Below are 21,190 nucleotides of genomic sequence, written 5' to 3'. Positions count from 1 at the left end.
TCACTATCCTTGCAGGCAACAGTGGGTATCCCCCTCAAGCGGTGGCTGCTCACCCCTTTCGCCAACCCACAGAGCGAAGAGGAACTACAATGTGCGCCGTTGTGGAGCACTTCTTAAGGGCAGATGGCGCTGCCTCGATTCCTCAGGCGGAAACCTTTTATACAAGCCTGAAAAGGCCTGCGACGTTGAGGGCGTGTACTGTGCTACATAATGTGTTACAACTAAGGAATGTGGCTTTACCCCCTGACGCGGTTGGTTGTTGGCCTCGACCCCTATCCCCAGGCGTTTGATCCAAACGCGGCGCCTTGCGCCAGCTTGTGAAGCGTCGCTTGTAAAAACAAGGTAGGAAACATAACACTGAGTAATTCCTTCAATGTACAGCTTATGTCAAAACATTTATTTCCTTCAACTCCTTGGCAACCTCGTTAATAGCGTCGATGGTGTCTCTATGCGTCTGCGAGGATACGGCCGCTGGAGGGCTGTGACGCACGAGGTGCAGTGGAGACGCCGGGGCTTGGCGCACTCAGCTCCTGCTCAGCCGCACCACCGACCCCGCTGGAACACTCAGCTCCTGCTCAGCCGCACCACCGACCCCGCTGGAACACTCAGCGACTAAAAATAATAAAATGTAAATTGTTGGTAAATAAATGTTTATTAAACTTGAATGCATTTGGTTTACTCTTCTCAAACGAGGGAATATTAATTACATACCTGGATCATCCGGTGCGTCTGGCATGTCCGTGTCCCCCTCGGTCACCACTCCACTCAGGAGGGATTCCCTATAATACCGGCAAGTCGCTCATCAAGGGGTTGAGCGCCGGTGTCCCCTTTCCTCCGCCCGTTGTCTGTAAGTCAATGCGCCCTTTGGCCTCCACTTTTTTCTTCTTCTGAGCCAGCAGCATTCACAGCGTCCGCAACATGCTGCCACTAACGCCTTTTTGGCATTTAATGCCCACACTGTGTCCACGAAACACATTTTTTCCCCTTGCTTCAACCTCCCCAACAACAACTTCCAATTCACACTAGGTTACATTTTTATTTTTGCCTTTCTGTCGGGATTTGTCGTCATGCAGTCAGTATGGATGAATATTAATTAGGGGCATTTCACTGACTATTTATAGGCCACTATGGGCGTCAAAAGGGTGGGACAAGACGCTCGCTCACGTGCGCCAAATTTCGAGTTGATTGGGATTTATAAAGGGAAACCGGCGTGGACGTGCGTGCACACTGTTATAATCAGAATATTTTTGTGCATAAGCACTTTCTGTGTTTCGTTCGTAAGCCACCTTTTGACGTGAATCCTCCGCACAGTTTTATAAATGACATTAACAATCTGGCCTGAAAATGCAATTTACTTTTGAATGATCTTAGTATGTCCTACAAGTTTAGCCTACATTTTTTGATTAACACAACTGGCCTGTTCCATGCTGTCTTAATAAAACAGAATATAGTTTATTAGCCCATAACTGGCCTGTTCCATGCTGTCCTAATAGAGACTTTATTAACCCATACCTGGCCTGTTCCATGCTGCCCTAATAGAGAGTTTATTAACCCATACCTGGCCTGTTCCATGCTGCCCTAATAGAGAGTTTATTAACCCATACCTGGCCTGTTCCATGCTGTCCTAATAGAGTTTATCAACCCATACCTGGCCTGTTCCATGCTGCCCTAATAGAGAGTTTATTAACCCATACCTGGCCTGTTCCATGCTGTCCTAATAGAGTTTATCAACCCATACCTGGCCTGTTCCATGCTGTCCTAATAGAGTTTATTAACCCATACCTGGCCTGTTCCATGCTGTCCTAATAGAGTTTATTAACCCATACCTGGCCTGTTCCATGCTGTCCTTGCCCAGGTATATGATCCAGTAGAAGAGGTTGAAGAGTGCGAAGGCCAGCGGGAACATGATGCGGGAGTACTGGTCTATGGGGCTGGTGCCAGCCGGCGCTGAGATGGGGGACACAGCTGAACCCTGCAGCAGGAAGATGGGCACCGGGCTCACTCTGGGCTATGGAGTTATACCTCTTCTTCAGGCCCCCACTCTCTGATGGGGGCAGGGGGGAAAGGGGTGATGGGAGGTAGGGGTGGAGGTTTAGGGGTGGATGTAGAGGACATGTGGAGTGTTAGAGGTGGAAGGTTAAGGTGGGACATAGAGGGGCGGAGGGTTAGGGGTGGATGTAGAGGAGGGGTGGAGGGTTAGGGGTGGATGTCGAGGAGGGGTGGAGGGTTAGGGGTGGATGTAGAGGAGGGGTGGGGTGGATGTAGAGGAGGGGTGGAGGGTTAGGGGTGGATGTAGAGGAGGGGTGGAGGGTTAGGGGTGGATGTCGAGGAGGGGTGGAGGGTTAGGGGTGGATGTAGAGGAGGGGTGGGGTGGATGTAGAGGAGGGGTGGAGGGTTAGGGGTGGATGTAGAGGAGGGGTGGAGGGTTAGGGGTGGATGTAGAGGAGGGGTGGGGTGGATGTAGAGGAGGGGTGGAGGGTTAGGGGTGGATGAAGAGGAGGGGTGGATGTAGAGGAGGGGTGGATGAAAAGGAGGGGTGGAGGGTTAGGGGTGGATGTAGAGGAGGGGTGGAGGGTTAGGGGTGGATGTAGAGGAGGGGTGGATGTAGAGGAGGGGTGGATGAAAAGGAGGGGTGGAGGGTTAGGGGTGGATGTAGAGGAGGGTGGATGTAGAGGAGGGGTGGTGGGTTAGGGGTGGATGAAGAGGAGGGGTGGAGGGTTAGCGGTGGATGAAGAGGAGGGGTGGAGGGTTAGCGGTGGAGGTAGAGGAGGGGTGGGGTTAGCGGTGGATGTAGAGGAGGGGTGGAGGGTTAGCGGTGGATGTAGAGGAGGGTGGATGTAGAGGAGGGGTGGATGAAGAGGAGGGGTGGAGGGTTAGGGGTGGATGAAGAGGAGGGGTGGAGGGTTAGGGGTGGATGTAGAGGAGGGGTGGAGGGTTTGGGGTGGATGAAGAGGAGGGGTGGAGGGTTAGGGGTGGATGAAGAGGAGGGGTGGATGTAGAGGAGGGGTGGAGGGTTAGGGGTGGATGAAGAGGGGTGGAGGGTTAGGGGTGGAGGTAGAGGAGGGTGGATGTAGAGGAGGGGTGGATGTAGAGGAGGGGTGGAGGGTTTGGGGTGGATGAAGAGGAGGGGTGGAGGGTTTGGGGTGGATGAAGAGGAGGGGTGGAGGGTTAGGGGTGGATGAAGAGGAGGGGTGGATGTAGAGGAGGGGTGGAGGGTTAGCGGTGGATGTAGAGGAGGGTGGATGTAGAGGAGGGTGGAGGGTTAGGGGTGGATGAAGAGGAGGGTTAGGGGTGGATGAAGAGGAGGGTTGGAGGATTAGGGGTGGGTTGGAGGGTTAGGGGTGGAGGGTTAGGGGTGGATGAAGAGGAGGGGTGGATGTAGAGGAGGGTTGGAGGATTAAGGGTGGGTTGGAGGGTTAGGGGTGGATGTAGAGGAGGGGTGGATGTAGAGGAGGGTTGGAGGATTAGGGGTGGATGTAGAGGAGGGGTGGTGGGTTAGGGGTGGATGTAGAGGAGGGGTGGTGGGTTAGGGGTGGATGTAGAGGAGGGGTGGATGAAGAGGAGGGGTGGTGGGTTAGGGGTGGATGTAGAGGAGGGGTGGTGTTCTGTAGTTGAATGGGGAGAGTCTAGGTGATGGTGTTCTGTAGTTGAATGGGGAGAGTCTAGGTGATGGTGTTCTGTAGTTGAATGGGGAGAGTCTAGGTGATGGTGTTCTGTAGTTGAATGGGGAGAGTCTTAGTGATGGTGTTCTGTAGTTGAATGGGGAGAGTCTAGGTGATGGTGTTCTGTAGTTGAATGGGGAGAGTCTTAGTGATGGTGTTCTGTAGTTGAATGGGGAGAGTCTTAGTGATGGTGTTCTGTAGTTGAATGGGGAGAGTCTTAGTGATGGTGTTCTGTAGTTGAATGGGGAGAGTCTAGGTGATGGTGTTCTGTAGTTGAATGGGGAGAGTCTTAGTGATGGGGTTCTGTAGTTGAATGGGGAGAGTCTTAGTGATGGGGTTCTGTAGTTGAATGGGGAGAGTCTAGGTGATGGTGTTCTGTAGTTGAATGGGGAGAGTCTTAGTGATGGTGTTCTGTAGTTGAATGGGGAGAGTCTTAGTGATGGGGTTCTGTAGTTGAATGGGGAGAGTCTAGGTGATGGTGTTCTGTAGTTGAATGGGGAGAGTCTAGGTGATGGTGTTCTGTAGTTGAATGGGGAGAGTCTTAGTGATGGTGTTCTGTAGTTGAATGGGGAGAGTCTAGGTGATGGTGTTCTCTAGGTGATGGTGTTCTGTAGTTGAATGGGGAGAGTCTTAGTGATGGTGTTCTATAGTTGAATGGGGAGAGTCTTAGTGATGGTGTAATGTAGTTGAATGGGGAGAGTCTTAGTGATGGTGTTCTGTAGTTGAATGGGGAGAGTCTAGGTGATGGTGTTCTGTAGTTGAATGGGGAGAGTCTTAGTGATGGTGTAATGTAGTTGAATGGGGAGAGTCTTAGTGATGGTGTAATGTAGTTGAATGGGGAGAGTCTAGGTGATGGTGTTCTGTAGTTGAATGGGGAGAGTCTTAGTGATGGTGTTCTGTAGTTGAATGGGGAGAGTCTTAGTGATGGTGTTCTGTAGTTGAATGGGGAGAGTCTTAGTGATGGTGTTCTGTAGTTGAATGGGGAGAGTCTTAGTGATGGTGTTCTGTAGTTGAATGGGGAGAGTCTTAGTGATGGTGTAATGTAGTTGAATGGGGAGAGTCTTAGTGATGGTGTTCTGTAGTTGAATGGGGAGAGTCTTAGTGATGGGGTTCTGTAGTTGAATGGGGAGAGTCTTAGTGATGGTGTTCTGTAGTTGAATGGGGAGAGTCTTAGTGATGGTGTAATGTAGTTGAATGGGGAGAGTCTTAGTGATGGTGTTCTGTAGTTGAATGGGGAGAGTCTTAGTGATGGTGTTCTGTAGTTGAATGGGGAGAGTCTTAGTGATGGTGTTCTGTAGTTGAATGGGGAGAGTCTAGGTGATGGTGTTCTGTAGTTGAATGGGGAGAGTCTTAGTGATGGTGTTCTGTAGTTGAATGGGGAGAGTCTAGGTGATGGTGTAATGTAGTTGAATGGGGAGAGTCTTAGTGATGGGGTTCTGTAGTTGAATGGGGAGAGTCTAGGTGATGGTGTTCTGTAGTTGAATGGGGAGAGTCTTAGTGATGGTGTTCTGTAGTTGAATGGGGAGAGTCTTAGTGATGGTGTTCTGTAGTTGAATGGGGAGAGTCTTAGTGATGGTGTTCTGTAGTTGAATGGGGAGAGTCTTAGTGATGGTGTTCTGTAGTTGAATGGGGAGAGTCTTAGTGATGGTGTTCTGTAGTTGAATGGGGAGAGTCTTAGTGATGGTGTTCTGTAGTTGAATGGGGAGAGTCTTAGTGATGGTGTTCTGTAGTTGAATGGGGAGAGTCTTAGTGATGGTGTTCTGTAGTTGAATGGGGAGAGTCTTAGTGATGGTGTTCTGTAGTTGAATGGGGAGAGTCTTAGTGATGGTGTTCTGTAGTTGAATGGGGAGAGTCTTAGTGATGGTGTTCTGTAGTTGAATGGGGAGAGTCTAGGTGATGGTGTTCTGTAGTTGAATGGGGAGAGTCTAGGTGATGGTGTTCTGTAGTTGAATGGGGAGAGTCTTAGTGATGGTGTTCTGTAGTTGAATGGGGAGAGTCTTAGTGATGGTGTAATGTAGTTGAATGGGGAGAGTCTTAGTGATGGTGTTCTGTAGTTGAATGGGGAGAGTCTTAGTGATGGTGTTCTGTAGTTGAATGGGGAGAGTCTTAGTGATGGTGTTCTGTAGTTGAATGGGGAGAGTCTAGGTGATGGTGTTCTGTAGTTGAATGGGGAGAGTCTTAGTGATGGTGTAATGTAGTTGAATGGGGAGAGTCTTAGTGATGGTGTTCTGTAGTTGAATGGGGAGAGTCTTAGTGATGGTGTTCTGTAGTTGAATGGGGAGAGTCTAGGTGATGGTGTTCTGTAGTTGAATGGGGAGAGTCTTAGTGATGGTGTAATGTAGTTGAATGGGGAGAGTCTTAGTGATGGTGTTCTGTAGTTGAATGGGGAGAGTCTTAGTGATGGTGTAATGTAGTTGAATGGGGAGAGTCTAGGTGATGGTGTAATGTAGTTGAACGGAGATAGCCAGTCTTGGTGAATACTGCTCGTTACAGTTACAGCTGCATAGTGTAAAACCCCTAGCTACCAACCCTAACCATGTCTGTGTATATGTGAGTGTGTCCAGCCATCCACCCGTCCAGTAAATAACTTACAGATGAAGCACTCTCATCATCCTCCTCATCATAACTTGCTTCAGCTAGGGCCTCCATTTTTTTCTGCCTGGCGTTCTTCTTCTTCAGTCTGTTGGCCTCCAGCGTCGCAAAGTAGTTGACAGCGGCGAACTCGATGAGCGCAGATGCCACGAAGGCAAAACACACAGCGATGAACCAGTCCATGGCTGTAGCGTAGGCCACCTTGGGCAGAGACTGGCGGGCGCTGATGCTGAGGGTTGTCATGGTGAGGACCGTGGTGATGCCTGTTGGTTGTTTGGATAGGGGGAGAAGGAGACCATAGAAACAGAATTAGAACACTATTATGAGAGAGAGAGAGATTACATCTTCAACCCTATATCTGTGGCTCGTTTGCCTGTTCCCTCTCAGAGCCTCTATATACACACAGTCTCTCCCAGTCACATCCTGCATTGGGTATATGAAGTGATATACAGTGTAGGCTGAATTACATTTTGGAACACTATTGAGAGTGAGAGAGACACAGACACAGACAGAGAGAGAGAGACACACACAGAGAGAGAGCGAGGGAGAGAGACACAGAGAGCGAAGGAGAGGGAGAGGACAGAGAGACACAGACACAGAGAGAGAGAGAGACAGAGAGAGTGAGCGAGAGAGAGAGAGACACAGAGAGAGAGGGAGAGGACAGAGAGACACAGACACACAGAGAGAGAGAGAGACAGAGAGAGTGAGCGAGAGAGAGAGACAGAGAGAGTGAGCGAGAGAGAGAGAGAGACACAGGGAGCGAAGGAGAGGGAGAGGACAGAGAGACACAGACACAGAGAGAGAGAGAGAGACAGAGAGAGTGAGCGAGAGAGAGACACAGAGAGAGTGATCGAGAGAGAGAGACAGAGAGAGAGAGACAGAGAGAGTGAGCGAGAGAGAGACACAGAGAGCGAAGGAGAGGGAGAGGACAGAGAGACAGACACAGAGAGAGAGAGAGAGAGAGACAGAGAGAGTGAGACAGAGAGAGACACACAGAGAGAGAGACACAGAGAGAGAGAGACACAGAGAGAGAGACACAGAGAGAGTGAGCTAGAGAGAGAGACACAGAGAGAGACACAGAGAGAGTGAGCGAGAGAGAGAGAGCGAGAGAGACACAGAGAGAGACACAGAGAGAGTGAGCGAGAGAGACTAAGACAGAGATCTCTCTGTCTCTCTAAATTAAATTTCAATTTAATATTGAACATTCAATTGCCAAAATATTCCATTGTCTCTGTCAGGTCCACATCATTTTTCATCGTCTCATCTACTGCTCAGGCAGTAGCAGCCAGCCAACCATCTAACGTTATCTCTGTTTGAAATGTCTCTCTGTCTCTCTCTGTCGCTCTCTCTTTCTCTCTGTCTCTCTCTGCCTCTCTGTCTCTCTCAATTCAAGAAAGAGGCAGAGGATTGTTACCATACTAGACACAGTGACAGAGGGTTGTTACCATACTAGACACAGTGACAGAGGGTTGTTACCATACTAGACACAGTGACAGAGGATTGTTATCATACTAGACACAGTGACAGAGGGTTGTTACCATACTAGACACAGTGACAGAGGATTGTTACCATACTAGACACAGTGACAGAGGGTTGTTACCATACTAGACACAGTGACAGAGGGTTGTTACCATACTAGACACAGTGACAGAGGGTTGTTACCATACTAGACACAGTGACAGAGGGTTGTTACCATACTAGACACAGTGACAGAGGATTGTTAACATACTAGACACAGTGACAGAGGGTTGTTATCATACTAGACACAGTGACAGAGGATTGTTATCATACTAGACACAGTGACAGGGTTGTTACCATACTAGACACAGTGACAGAGGGTTGTTACCATACTAGACACAGTGACAGAGGATTGTTACCATACTAGACACAGTGACAGAGGGTTGTTACCATACTAGACACAGTGACAGAGGGTTGTTATCATACTAGACACAGTGACAGAGGGTTGTTACCATACTAGACACAGTGACAGAGGATTGTTATCATACTAGACACAGTGACAGGGTTGTTACCATACTAGACACAGTGACAGAGGATTGTTATCATACTAGACACAGTGACAGAGGGTTGTTACAATACTAGACACAGTGACAGAGGGTTGTTATCATACTAGACACAGTGACAGAGGATTGTTATCATACTAGACACAGTGACAGAGGATTGTTACCATACTAGACACAGTGACAGAGGGTTGTTACCATACTAGACACAGTGACAGAGGGTTGTTACAATACTAGACACAGTGACAGAGGGTTGTTACCATACTAGACACAGTGACAGAGGATTGTTATCATACTAGACACAGTGACAGAGGGTTGTTACCATACTAGACACAGTGACAGAGGGTTGTTACCATACTAGACACAGTGACAGAGGGTTGTTACCATACTAGACACAGTGACAGAGGGTTGTTACCATACTAGACACAGTGACAGAGGGTTGTTACCATACTAGACACAGTGACAGAGGGTTGTTACCATACTAGACACAGTGACAGAGGGTTGTTACCATACTAGACACAGTGACAGGGTTGTTATCATACTAGACACAGTGACAGAGGGTTGTTACCATACTAGACACAGTGACAGAGGGTTGTTACCATACTAGACACAGTGACAGAGGGTTGTTACAATACTAGACACAGTGACAGAGGGTTGTTACCATACTAGACACAGTGACAGAGGGTTGTTACCATACTAGCCACAGTGACAGAGGGATGTTACCATACTAGACACAGTGACAGAGGGTTGTTACCATACTAGACAGTGACAGAGGGTTGTTACCATAATAGACACAGTGACAGGGTTGTTACCATACTAGACACAGTGACAGAGGGATGTTACCATACTAGACACAGTGACAGAGGGTTGTTACCATACTAGACAGTGACAGAGGGTTGTTACCATACTAGACACAGTGACAGAGGGTTGTTACCATACTAGACACAGTGACAGAGGGTTGTTACCATAATAGACACAGTGACAGAGGGGTTGTTACCATACTAGACACAGTGACAGAGGGTTGTTACAATACTAGACACAGTGACAGAGGGTTGTTACCATACTAGACACAGTGACAGAGGGTTGTTACCATACTAGACACAGTGACAGAGGGGTTGTTACCATACTAGACACAGTGACAGAGGGTTGTTACCATACTAGACACAGTGACAGAGGGTTGTTACCATACTAGACACAGTGACAGAGGGGTTGTTACCATACTAGACACAGTGACAGAGGGTTGTTACCATACTAGCCACAGTGACAGAGGGTTGTTACAATACTAGACACAGTGACAGAGGGTTGTTATCATACTAGACACAGTGACAGAGGGTTGTTACCATACTAGACACAGTGACAGGGGGTTGTTACCATACTAGACACAGTGACAGAGGGTTGTTACCATACTAGCCACAGTGACAGAGGGTTGTTACCATACTAGACACAGTGACAGAGGGTTGTTACAATACTAGACACAGTGACAGAGGGTTGTTACCATACTAGACACAGTGACAGAGGGTTGTTACCATACTAGACACAGTGACAGAGGGTTGTTACCATACTAGACACAGTGACAGAGGGTTGTTACAATACTAGACACAGTGACAGAGGGTTGTTACCATACTAGACACAGTGACAGAGGGTTGTTACCATACTAGACACAGTGACAGAGGGTTGTTACCATACTAGACACAGTGACAGAGGGTTGTTACCATACTAGACACAGTGACAGAGGGTTGTTACCATACTAGACACAGTGACAGAGGGTTGTTACCATACTAGACACAGTGACAGAGGGTTGTTACCATACTAGACACAGTGACAGAGGGTTGTTACAATACTAGACACAGTGACAGAGGGTTGTTACCATACTAGACACAGTGACAGAGGGTTGTTACCATACTAGACACAGTGACAGAGGGTTGTTACCATACTAGACACAGTGACAGAGGGTTGTTACCATACTAGACACAGTGACAGAGGATTGTTACCATACTAGACACAGTGACAGAGGGTTGTTACCATACTAGACACAGTGACAGAGGGTTGTTACCATACTAGACACAGTGACAGAGGGTTGTTACCATACTAGCCACAGTGACAGAGGATTGTTACCATACTAGACACAGTGACAGAGGGTTGTTATCATACTAGCCACAGTGCGTGCAGGTACAGACTCTTTGTTGATCCAGAAGGCTACTTGTGACAGCACCACCACCATAATCAGAGGGATGTACGTCTGAATCAGGTAGTAGCCTAGCTTCCTCTGTAGTAGAAAATGGACTACCATGACAGAGTAGTCACCTGAAAGATAAACAGAATAGGTATCAGCAGAGAGAGACCACAACACTGATACAGGAGAGAAGAAGATACCACGGGAGAGGAGAATTGTCCTTGGGTGTCCTTGGACCTGGAAAGGCTGTAGCGATAGAACCAATTAGAGACATATAGAGAAGATACTGTATCTGACTGCCCACGGGACGTGATTAACCCCTTACCCTAAGACAGAGTAGGTCAGAGAATAATATATTTTTTACATTTGAGTCATTTAGCAGGCGTTCGTATCCAGAGCGACTTACAGTTAGCGCATTAATCTTAAACTCGGTGGGACCACCACATATTACAGATATAGAAAGTACATTTTTCCTCAATAAAGTAGCAATCAGTAGAATCGGAGCTAGAAAGGGGGGGGGGGGTCAAGTGCAAGTGCTGGTTCAGTTTGTATTTATGTTTTTATTTTTGGGTGGGGGGTCTAGGTGAGGAGGAGGACTATTTAAGATACTGTTTGAAGAGGTAGGGTTTCAGATGTTTTCAGAAGATGGTCAGGGTCTCTGCTGTCCTAGCATAGCCTGAAGGTAGGGAGGGGCACTTCCTCTTGGTGTTCCGTAGGTAAGCACCAGGGTCTTGTAGTGGATGCGAGCTTCGCCTGGAAGTCAGGGGAGTGTGTGGAGGAGCAGGGTGACATGAGAGAACATGGGAAGGTTGAAAACCAGGTGGGCTGCAGCATTCTGGATAAGTTGCAGGGGTTTGATGACACAAGCGAGGAGCCCAGCCAACAGTGAGTTGCAGTAGTCCAGACGGGAGAGGACAAGTGCCTGGATTAGGAACCTGCGCCGCTTCCTGTGTGAGATAGGGTCGTACTCTACGGATGTTGTAGAGCATGAACCTGCAGGAGCGAGTCACTGTTTTGAAGTTTGCAGAGAACGACAGAGTGTTGCCCAGGTTGTTTGCACTCTGGGAGGATGACACTGTGGAGTTGTCAACCGTGACTGAAACGTCTTTGAGCGGGCAGGGCTTGCCCGGAAGGAAGAGCAGCTCCGTCTTGTCGAGGTAGAGCTTGAGGAGGTGGGCCGACATCCAAGTTCAGATATCTGCCAGGCACACAGAGATGCCTGTCGCCACTTGGATGTCAGAAGGGAGGGAAGGAGAAAGTGTTTGAGTGTCATCTGTATAGCAAGGATAGGAGAGACCATGTGAGGATATGATATAACACGAGTGACTTGGTAAATAGAGAGAAGAGGAGAGGGCCTAGAACTGAGCCCTGGGGGACACCAGTAGTGAGAGTACGTGGTGCAGACACAGATCCTCTCCATGTCACCTGGTAGGAACGACCTGCCAGGTAGGATGCAATCCAAGAGTGTGCAGAGCCTGAGACGCCCAGCTCTGAGAGGGTGGAGAGGAGGATCTGATGGTTCACAGTGTCAAAGGCAGCGGATAGGTCAAGGAGGATGAGAACAGAGAAGATTTGGAAGTGTGGATTGCCTCAGTGACACGTCTATTTATTATTAAATCCTCAAAATGTACCTGCTTCACGTCTCCCAGCGTCTTTCTGTTACAGAATGCAGACACCACAATTGGAAGCATCAGGGAGTTTTTAGTTTTTTAAGTTTTTTTGTTGGTGACGTCGTGTCCGGGTGCCGCTGCCGAAGCAACTGGGGATGCCTCAGCTGGCTTGTCAGGCTCCCGTGCCTCAGCTGGCTCAAGGTGCTCACAAGCCTCAGCAGGCTCGTCGGGCTCCCGCGCCTCGGCCGGTCCATCAGATTCGCCCAGGTAGGACGCCAGGTGGCGCCCCTAGAGGGCGAGTACTGTAACGTCTGCTCCGCTCTCCCTCTCTGACACTTGAGGCCACCAGGCTGCTCATCATTACGCACACCTGTCACCATTACGCACACCTGTCACCAGCGCTTCATCAGACTCACCTGGACTCCATCACATCATTGATTGCCTCCACTATATCTGCCACCTCCTCAGGTTCATCCCCGTGTCTGCATTGAAGTTGTTTTATTTCTCTTGTCCAGACGCTGTTTTTGCTTTGATTCATGTCTATTTATTATTAAATCCTCACCCTTTACTTGGCCCAACACGCTCTAGCGACTCCTTGTTGCGGGCCGGCTGCCTGCAGGCTGACCACGGTTGTCAGGTGAACGGTGTTTCCTCCGACACATTGGTGCGGCTGGCTTACGGGTTAAGCGGGCGGATGTAAGAAGAGCGGCTTGGCTGGTCATATTTTTCGGAGGACTTATGACTGGCACCTTCGCCTCCCGAGCCCGTTGGGGAGTTGCAGCGATGAGACAAGATCGAAAAAGGCAGTAATTTCAACAACAAATAATAATAAAATAAACACATAGTTGCCAAAGCTAGAAAAAGATCAAACATCTGAAAATAACTAGGCGGAGTCTTCCTCTCTCTCCTTCTGCACAACAACTTGGCAGAACAGTCTTTGTTTCGACGACGATCTTAGTTTTGCGACAAAACCTCTAGTATCGCGGCCGCCGCTTGCTATAACTATAGATATTCATTCATCAATCCGTTTGAGCATTCAGTTTGCTTGATATATTGATTTAGAGGCTAAAATAAACATTCCCCCAAATTGCTTTTTGCCTAGCAGAAGTGGAGAGCACACCTCCCTCTACTAATTGCTGATTGCCTAGGAGAGGTGAGGGAGAGAGAGACAGGAGAGAGGGGAGGGAGAGAGAGACAGAAGGAGGGAGGAGAGGGGAGAGAGGTGAGGGAGAGAGAGAGAAGGAGGGTAGAGGGGGGAGGGAGAAAGACCGAAGGAGAGAGGAGTGGAAAGAGGGGAGGGAGAGAGAAAGACAGAAGGAGAGAGGAGGGGGGAGGGAGAGAGAGACAGAAGGAGAGGGGGAAGGGAGAGAGAGACAGAAGGAGGGTAGAGGGGGGAGGGAGAAAGACCAAAGGAGAGAGGAGTGGAAAGAGGGGAGGGAGAGAGAGAAAGACAGAAGAAGAGAGGAGGGGGGAGGGAGAGAGAGACAGAAGGAGAGCGGGAAGGGGAAGGGAGAGAGAGACAGAAGGAGCGAGGAGGGGAGAGAGGGGAGGGAGAGAGAGACAGAAGGAGTGGAAAGAGGGGAGGGAGAAAGACCGAAGGAGGAGAGGAGTGGAAAGAGGGGAGGGAGAGAGAGAAAGACAGAAGAAGAGAGGAGGAGGGGGGAGGGAGGGAGGGAGGGAGAGAGAGACAGAAGGAGAGGGGGAAGGGAGAGAGAGACAGAAGGAGCGAGGAGGGGAGAGAGGGGAGGGAGAGAGAGACAGAAGGGGAGAGGAGGGGAGAGGGAGAGAGAGGGAGGGAGGGAGGGAAATACAGAGGGGAGGGAGGGAGGGAGAAAGAAAGAAAGAATGGAACGGGGGAAGAAAAGATAGTGAGAGACAGCACCAGAATCACAACACTACTACCCTACACTACACTACGACACTTTGTCTAAACACTCCCTTTCTCTCAATTCAAATGGGCTTTATTGGCGTGGGAAACATATGTTTACATTGCCAAAGCAAGTGAAATAAACAATAAACAAGTGAGAAGAAACTAATTTAACAACATCAACAAAAAACTATTAGATATTAACAGTAAACATTGCACTCATAAATGTTTCAAAAAGATAAAGACATTTGAAGTGTTATATTATCAGCTATTTAGCAATGTGCAAATAGTTGTAGTCTCTCTCTCTCTCGCCCTCGTCCTCACCCTCCTTGTTATGGTAACTGGGCCACTCCATCCCTATCTTTGCGAGACTGCCTCCTCCTCGCCTCTCGGTGCTGTTCTAGGGATCTGCTGGGTCCTGCCTGGAGAAACATTATCTCACTCTCTCTCCCTCCCCTCTCTCTCTCTCTCTCCTCCCTCCCCTCTCTCTCTCTCTCTCCTACTCCCTCCCACCCCTCTCTCTCTCTCCTACTCCCTCCCTCCCCTCTCTCTCTCTCCTACTCCCTCCCCTCTCTCTCTCTCCTACTCCCTCCCACCTCTCTCTCTCTCCTACTCCCTCCCACCTCTCTCTCTCTCCTACTCCCTCCCACCTCTCTCTCTCTCTCTCCTACTCCCTCCCACCTCTCTCTCTCTCTCTCCTACTCCCTCCCTCCCACCTCTCTCTCTCTCTCTCCCACCTCTCTCTCTCTCTCTCCTACTCCCTCCCACCTCTCTCCTACTCCCTCCCACCTCTCTCTCTCAATTCAATTCAAGGGGCTTTATTGGCATGGGAAACATGTGTTTGCCAAAGCAAGTCAGGTAGATAATATACAAAAGTGAAATAAACAATAAAAATTAACAGTAAACACACATACAGAAGTTTCAAAACAAGAAAGACATTACAAATGTCATATTATGTATATATACAGTCTTGTAACAATGTACAAATGGTTAAAGTACACAAGGGAAAATAAATAAGCATAAATATTGGTTGTATTTACAATGGTGTTTGTTCTTCACTGGTTGCCCTTTTCTTGTGGCAACAGGTCACAAATCTTGCTGCTGTGATGGCACACTGTGGATTTTCACCCAGTAGATATGGGAGTTTATAAAAATTGGGTTTCTTTTCGAATTCTTTGTGGATCTGTGTAATCTGAGAGAAATATGTGTCTCTAATAGGGTCATACATTGGGCAGGAGGTTAGGAAGTGCAGCTCAGTTTCCACCTCATTTTGTGGGCAGTGTGCACATAACCAGTCTTCTCTTGAGAGCCATGTCTGCCTACGGCGGCCTTTCTCAATAGCAAGGCTATGCTCACTGAGTCTGTACATAGTCAAAGCTTTCCTTAACTTTGGGTCAGTCACAGTGGCCAGGTATTCTGCCACTGTGTACTCTCTGTTTAGGGCCAAATAGCATTCTAGTTTGTGCTGGTTTTTTGTTCATTCTTTCCAATGTGTCAAGTAATTATCTTTTTGTTTTCTCATGATTTGCTTGGGTCTAATTGTGCTGCTGTCCTGGGGCTCTGTGGGGTGTGTTTGTGTTTGTGAACAGAGCCCCAGGACCAGCTTGCTTAGGGGACTCTTCTCCAGGTTCATCTCTCTGTAGGTGATGGCTTTGTTATGGCAGGTTTGGGAATTGCTTCCTTTTAGGTGGTTGTAGAATTTAACGGCTCTTTTCTGGATTTTGATAATTAGTGGGTATCGGCCTAATTTTGCTCTGCATGCATTATTTGGTGTTCTACGTTGTACACGGAGGATATTTTAGCATAATTCTGCATGCAGAGTCTCAATTTGGTGTTTGTCCCATTTTGTGAAATCTTGGTTGGTGAGCGGACCCCAGACCTCACAACCATAAAGGGCAAAGGGCTCTATGACTGATTCAAGTATTTTTGGCCAGATCCTAATTGGTATGTTGAATTATATGTTCCTTTTGATGGCATAGAATGCCCTTCTTGCCTTGTCTCTCAGATCGTTCACAGCTTTGTGGAAGTTACCTGTGGTGCTGATGTTTAGGCCAAGGTATGTATAGTTTTTTGTGTGCTCTAGGGCAATGGTGTCTAGATGGAATTTGTATTTGTGGTCCTGGTGACTGGACCTTTTTTGGAACACCATTATTTTGGTCTTACTGAGATTTACTGTCAGGGCCCAGGTCTGGCAGAATCTGTGCAGAATATCTAGGTGCTGCTGTAGGCTCTGCTCTGCTCTCTCTCTCTCTATCTCTCCTACTCCCTCCCTCCCACCTCTCTCTCTCTCCTACTCCCTCCCACCTCTCTCTCTCCTACTCCCTCCCTCTCTCTCTCTCTCTCTCTCTCTCTCTCTCTCTCTCTCTCCTACTCCCTCCCACCTCTCTCTCTCTCTCTCTCTCTCTCCTACTCCCTCCCACCTCTCTCTCTCTCTCCTACTCCCTCCCACCTCTCTCTCTCCTACTCCCTCCCACCTCTCTCTCTCCTACTCCCTCTCACCTCTCTCTCTCCTACTCCCTCTCACCTCTCTCTCTCTCCTACTCCCTCCCACCTCTCTCTCTCCTACTCCCTCCCACCTCTCTCTCTCTCTTCTACTCCCTCCCACCTCTCTCTCTCTCTTCTACTCCCTCCCACCTCTCTCTCTCTCTCCTACTCCCTCCCACCTCTCTCTAGGATCACTCATAGGGCTCTAAGCCCCAGTTAGTTTTGAAGGCAGACCGCACGCATTAGGCTTGACCACTTAAGCATCTTAGATGGCTGTTCAAGGAAATATGAGTTCTTAGGAGGAAGCTGCTCTACTGTATTACCTACTACCAGGCTGGTGAAGCAAGCAGGGGAGAAGTAATGGATGTTGTTACTGTTATAGGCTATATCTCAAATGGCAACCATTTCCCTATATAGTGCACTACTTCTGACCAGGGCCCATAGGGAATAGGGTGCACTACTTCTGACCATATGGCCCATAGGGAATAGGGTGCACTACTTCTGACCATATGGCCCATAGGTAATAGGGTGCACTACTTCTGACCGTATGGCCCATAGGGAATAGGGTGCACTACTTCTGACCATAGGGAATATGGTGCACTACTTCTGACCATATGGCCCATAAAGAATAGGGTGCCATTTGGGACGCACACTTTTTGTCTGAATTTTACATTTTAATGTGCTTTCCTGAAAATACCAAATACATGTTGTCCACAGACTTTTAGTACAGTTAATATGCAAATGTGTAAATGTAAAAAATATATATGGGTTATCACCATTATTAATGAATGAATTTAGGTGTAGTAAATATTAAGTTTGATGCACACACACACACACACACACACACACACACACACACACACACACACACACACACACACACACACACACACACACACACACACACACACACACACACACACACACACACACACACACACACACACACACACACACACACTTCTCGGTATACCAATGATTTCTAATTGTATATTAGCCTACAGTGGGTCCTTACCTGTGTTGGACTTGAACGTCTCCGTGGATAACTTCTGCCCCACCAGGTCATACTGTAGCAGACTGATAGACTCCTGAGGACAGTCTACAGAAGCTTCCAGACCCTTCCTCCAGGTGAAGGTGATCTCGCTGTTCGTGTACCCATCTGAAGTATACAGAAACAAGATCATTCAATTGTCACACCATTCCTATATATAATGCTGACAGAAATAACAAAACATCGAACGTGTCTGAAATGGTCCCTGTTCCTTATACAGTGCAGTATAAAGGGGGATATGGAGCAAACTGTTTTGAGGAAGCATACCAAGGTTACTGATTCAGTGCATGAAGCAAACTCTCTCTCTCTCTCTCTGCTCAAAGGCTGTTTTGTTACGATCAATCATTTCAAAATGTTACTTTTACAGTTAATTGAGTTAAATCACAGGATTTGCTGTGATTAATCACGATTAATCGCAAATTCAGAATTTGCTCAAATGAAGCTGTAATTTATGCTTTTTCATACAAAAAAAAACATGACAAGAATATGGATTGATTGTGTCTACAGTAACAGTTCGAAGCACACTTTCTTTAACCTCAATGTCAACTCGTTTTGACATCGCATTGTTGTTTTTAGCAGTGTAGATGATGTTTTCAGTGTATTTTGATCGCTTTTTAGACAATGCAATTAATCACAATTTTAAAAAAACATCTGTGAAATAAAATTACAAAAAGTGAACTCAAGTTAACTGATTAACTCTGACAGCCCTAATTAGTTTATGAAAGAGCCAAACGAAGGACTGAATACTCACAGCTGCCGAACCGCAGAGGACAGGTATGTCCGTCCATAGGGAAGTCCATGAGCCTCATGGGACACTCAGCAACGATGGTTAGTCTGAGATACACAGAATACACAACATTAGACTTCTGATTTCATCATATAGATCTGTGTAAAAACTGTGTACACAGCACAACTGGTTTCCTCTGTGCAAAGCAGCACGGCACCGGCACAATAGCCTAGTGGTTAGAGCGTTGGACTAGTAACCAAAAGGTTGCAAGATCGAATCATCGAATCCCCGAGCTGACAAGGTAAACATCTGTCGTTCTGCCCCTGAACAAGACATTTAACCCACTGTTCCTAGGTCGTCATTGAAAATAAGAATTTGCTCTTAACTGACTTGCCTAGTTAAATAAAGGTTAAATAATAATAATAATAATAATAGTCAGTCTTAATTGGCTACAAAGCGTTTCATTCACCTCATGGTGAAGAGGTTCTACAGGAGGGTCCAGAGAGGAGGGTCTACCTCATGTTGAAGAGGTTCTACAGGAGGGTCCAGAGAGGAGGGTCTACCTCATGGTGAAGAGGTTCTACAGGAGGGTCCAGAGAGGAGGGTCCAGGGAGGAGGGACTACCTCATGGTGAAGAGGTTCTACAGGAGGGTCCAGAGAGGAGGGTCTACCTCATGGTGAAGAGGTTCTACAGGAGGGTCCAGAGAGGAGGGTCTACCTCATGGTGAAGAGGTTCTACAGGAGGGTCCAGAGAGGAGGGACTACCTCATGGTGAAGAGGTTCTACAAGAGGGTCCAGGGAGGAGGGTCTACCTCATGGTGAAGAGGGTCCAGAGAGGAGGGTCTACCTCATGGTGAAGAGGTTCTACAGGAGGGTCCAGAGAGGAGGGTCTACCTCATGTTGAATAGGTTCTACAAGAGGGTCCAGGGAGGAGGGTCTACCTCATGGTGAAGTGGTTCTACAGGAGGGTCCAGAGAGGAGGGTCCAGGGAGGAGGGACTACCTCATGGTGAAGAGGTTCTACAGGAGGGTCCAGGGAGGAGGGTCTACCTCATGGTGAAGAGGTTCTACAGGAGGGTCCAGAGAGGAGGGTCTACCTCATGGTGAAGAGGTTCTACAGGAGGGTCCAGAGAGGAGGGACTACCTCATGGTGAAGAGGTTCTACAGGAGGGTCCAGGGAGGAGGGGTTCAGGTTACCTCATGGTATAGAGGACGGTCCCGTTCTGCATGATGCGGAACAGCTTGTTGGGAGTGGTCATGTTGTGGGCGATGGACTTCCTGGAGTTCCTGAAGAACGTGTCGGGTGTCCAGATCTTATCCACCATCTTGTTGTTGAGACTCAGGATCTCCACGGCGCCGTCGTACTTCAGCCTCTCGTCCACCCAGGTCTGTCGGAAGAACATGTCTATGGTGTACTCCTGAGGAGGAGATAGAAGGCCGGGCATTAGATGACTGATCACCAGACAGGTTCTGGATCTAGAATGTGGACTTTAGAATATAGAATGTAGACCTAGAATGTAAAATGTGGACTTTAGAATATAGAATGTAGACCTAGAATCTAGATTCTACAGTCCTGAAGAAGGCCAGAGGAATGCATATTACAAAATGCAGGTCCTGCTCCAAACCATAGACATAATAAATGTGTTTGTAACTAAATATCTACAGTTAAATCCATATCCGACAAGACAGTCCAGAGAGATGATGAGATGATTATGACAATAACTACCTATAGATATTCATTAGTCAATCCGTTTGAGCATTCAGTTTGCTTGACATATTCATTTAGAGGCTAAAATAAACATTCTGCCAGGCCAGGACCCTCCCCTAGTTAGTGTTTTGAAACAGACTAATCAAACTAAATGGCTCATTATCTAATCTACAGTCTACCCATAAGGCAGCTGTGCAGTGGACAATAGAGCTCAGTTAACACCCATATATAATAAATGCATGAGAAACTGTGTGTAAACATAACATATAAACACAGTTGCTTACTTGACATACTGCATGTGTATGTGACAGTAAGCCTATGTGGAAATATGCTGATTGTCTCTTACCATTTCCACATCTGATACTGGGCCAAAGCTTGTGACAAAGATATCTGTTTTCACCTCTGTAATCATACCTGAAAAGGATCTGGGGATTTTAATTGTTGCTCATAAAAATATGGAAAACTGTAAATAGACTAGGAACAATTTGTTTAGAGAAACTAACCAGGTAAAAATTCTGTACAATGTAATAGCCAAACTATGCTATTTTCTACTTATTCAATGAAAAGTTCTGTCGATGTAAAATATAGTAAAACAAATCAGAATAGAGGAGGACAGGCCTACCTCCGGATCCTGGTCGCAACCAGTTGTCATATCCATCTAGTAGACGGTCCAGAATACGGGTGATGTTTTCACCTGCGTAGCTTTCTTGTCCATAGACACAGCCAACACTGTAAGAAATCAATACAATCATAATTGATGACAATTTAGACTGTCCTGTGTAGACCTATAAGATTAGTAGGTTAAACCTATTAGGATTAGGATTGTTATGTTTACTATCATACATCATTGAAGTACATTCAAGAAAGTATAGAGGCCAAACCATTGATAAAATTAGAAAAAGGTTATTTTACTCACCAGGGCAAAGTGACCAATGTCAGAATCAAGAGAGCCATCCTTGGCAGTAGGTGTGATGAAAAACGTTCCCTGTCAACTCTTTGAGTGTAAATGAAATAGTCAGCCCTTCTCTGTCCTCCGCTAGTCTAAACTGAATGTATTTTAAACACAAGGACGTGTGAAGTAATCGAATTAGGAGATTAGCACAGAAAATCCAACCCATGTTTAGACTGGGGCACTCTTTAGGAAAAGAGACAGTGACAGTTGGATTACAGAAAAGCTGGGAAAATGTGTAAACATGTAAACAGTTTTATTGTATCCTCGGGGAGCTATAATCTTCCAGTTGTTAAAATGTATAATCTTGGATGGAATTTCAAGGATATTTGTAAAGAGTTATTTTTAGA

The 21,190-nt window shown here is 47.2% G+C and overlaps 1 long non-coding RNA gene and 1 pseudogene across 1 annotated transcript; both read right to left on the bottom strand.

The window, feature by feature from the left end:
- Positions 1-369: 369 nt before the first annotated feature.
- LOC139572536 (uncharacterized) lies at positions 370-1,090 on the bottom strand. Its single transcript, XR_011674456.1, has 2 exons — positions 712-1,090; positions 370-612 (listed from the first exon to the last, which is right to left on the bottom strand). It is a non-coding gene; the product is annotated as an uncharacterized lncRNA (long non-coding RNA).
- Positions 1,091-1,771: 681 nt separating this feature from the next.
- LOC139572679 (gamma-aminobutyric acid receptor subunit alpha-6-like) lies at positions 1,772-20,643 on the bottom strand (annotated as a pseudogene).
- Positions 20,644-21,190: the final 547 nt, after the last annotated feature.

This window comes from Salvelinus alpinus, chromosome 4 (assembly GCF_045679555.1).
Source record: "Salvelinus alpinus chromosome 4, SLU_Salpinus.1, whole genome shotgun sequence".
NCBI classification, from domain to species: Eukaryota; Metazoa; Chordata; class Actinopteri; order Salmoniformes; family Salmonidae; genus Salvelinus; species Salvelinus alpinus.
The sequence above is the reverse complement of the archived record's forward strand: the minus strand, read 5'-3'. Positions and strand labels throughout refer to the sequence as shown.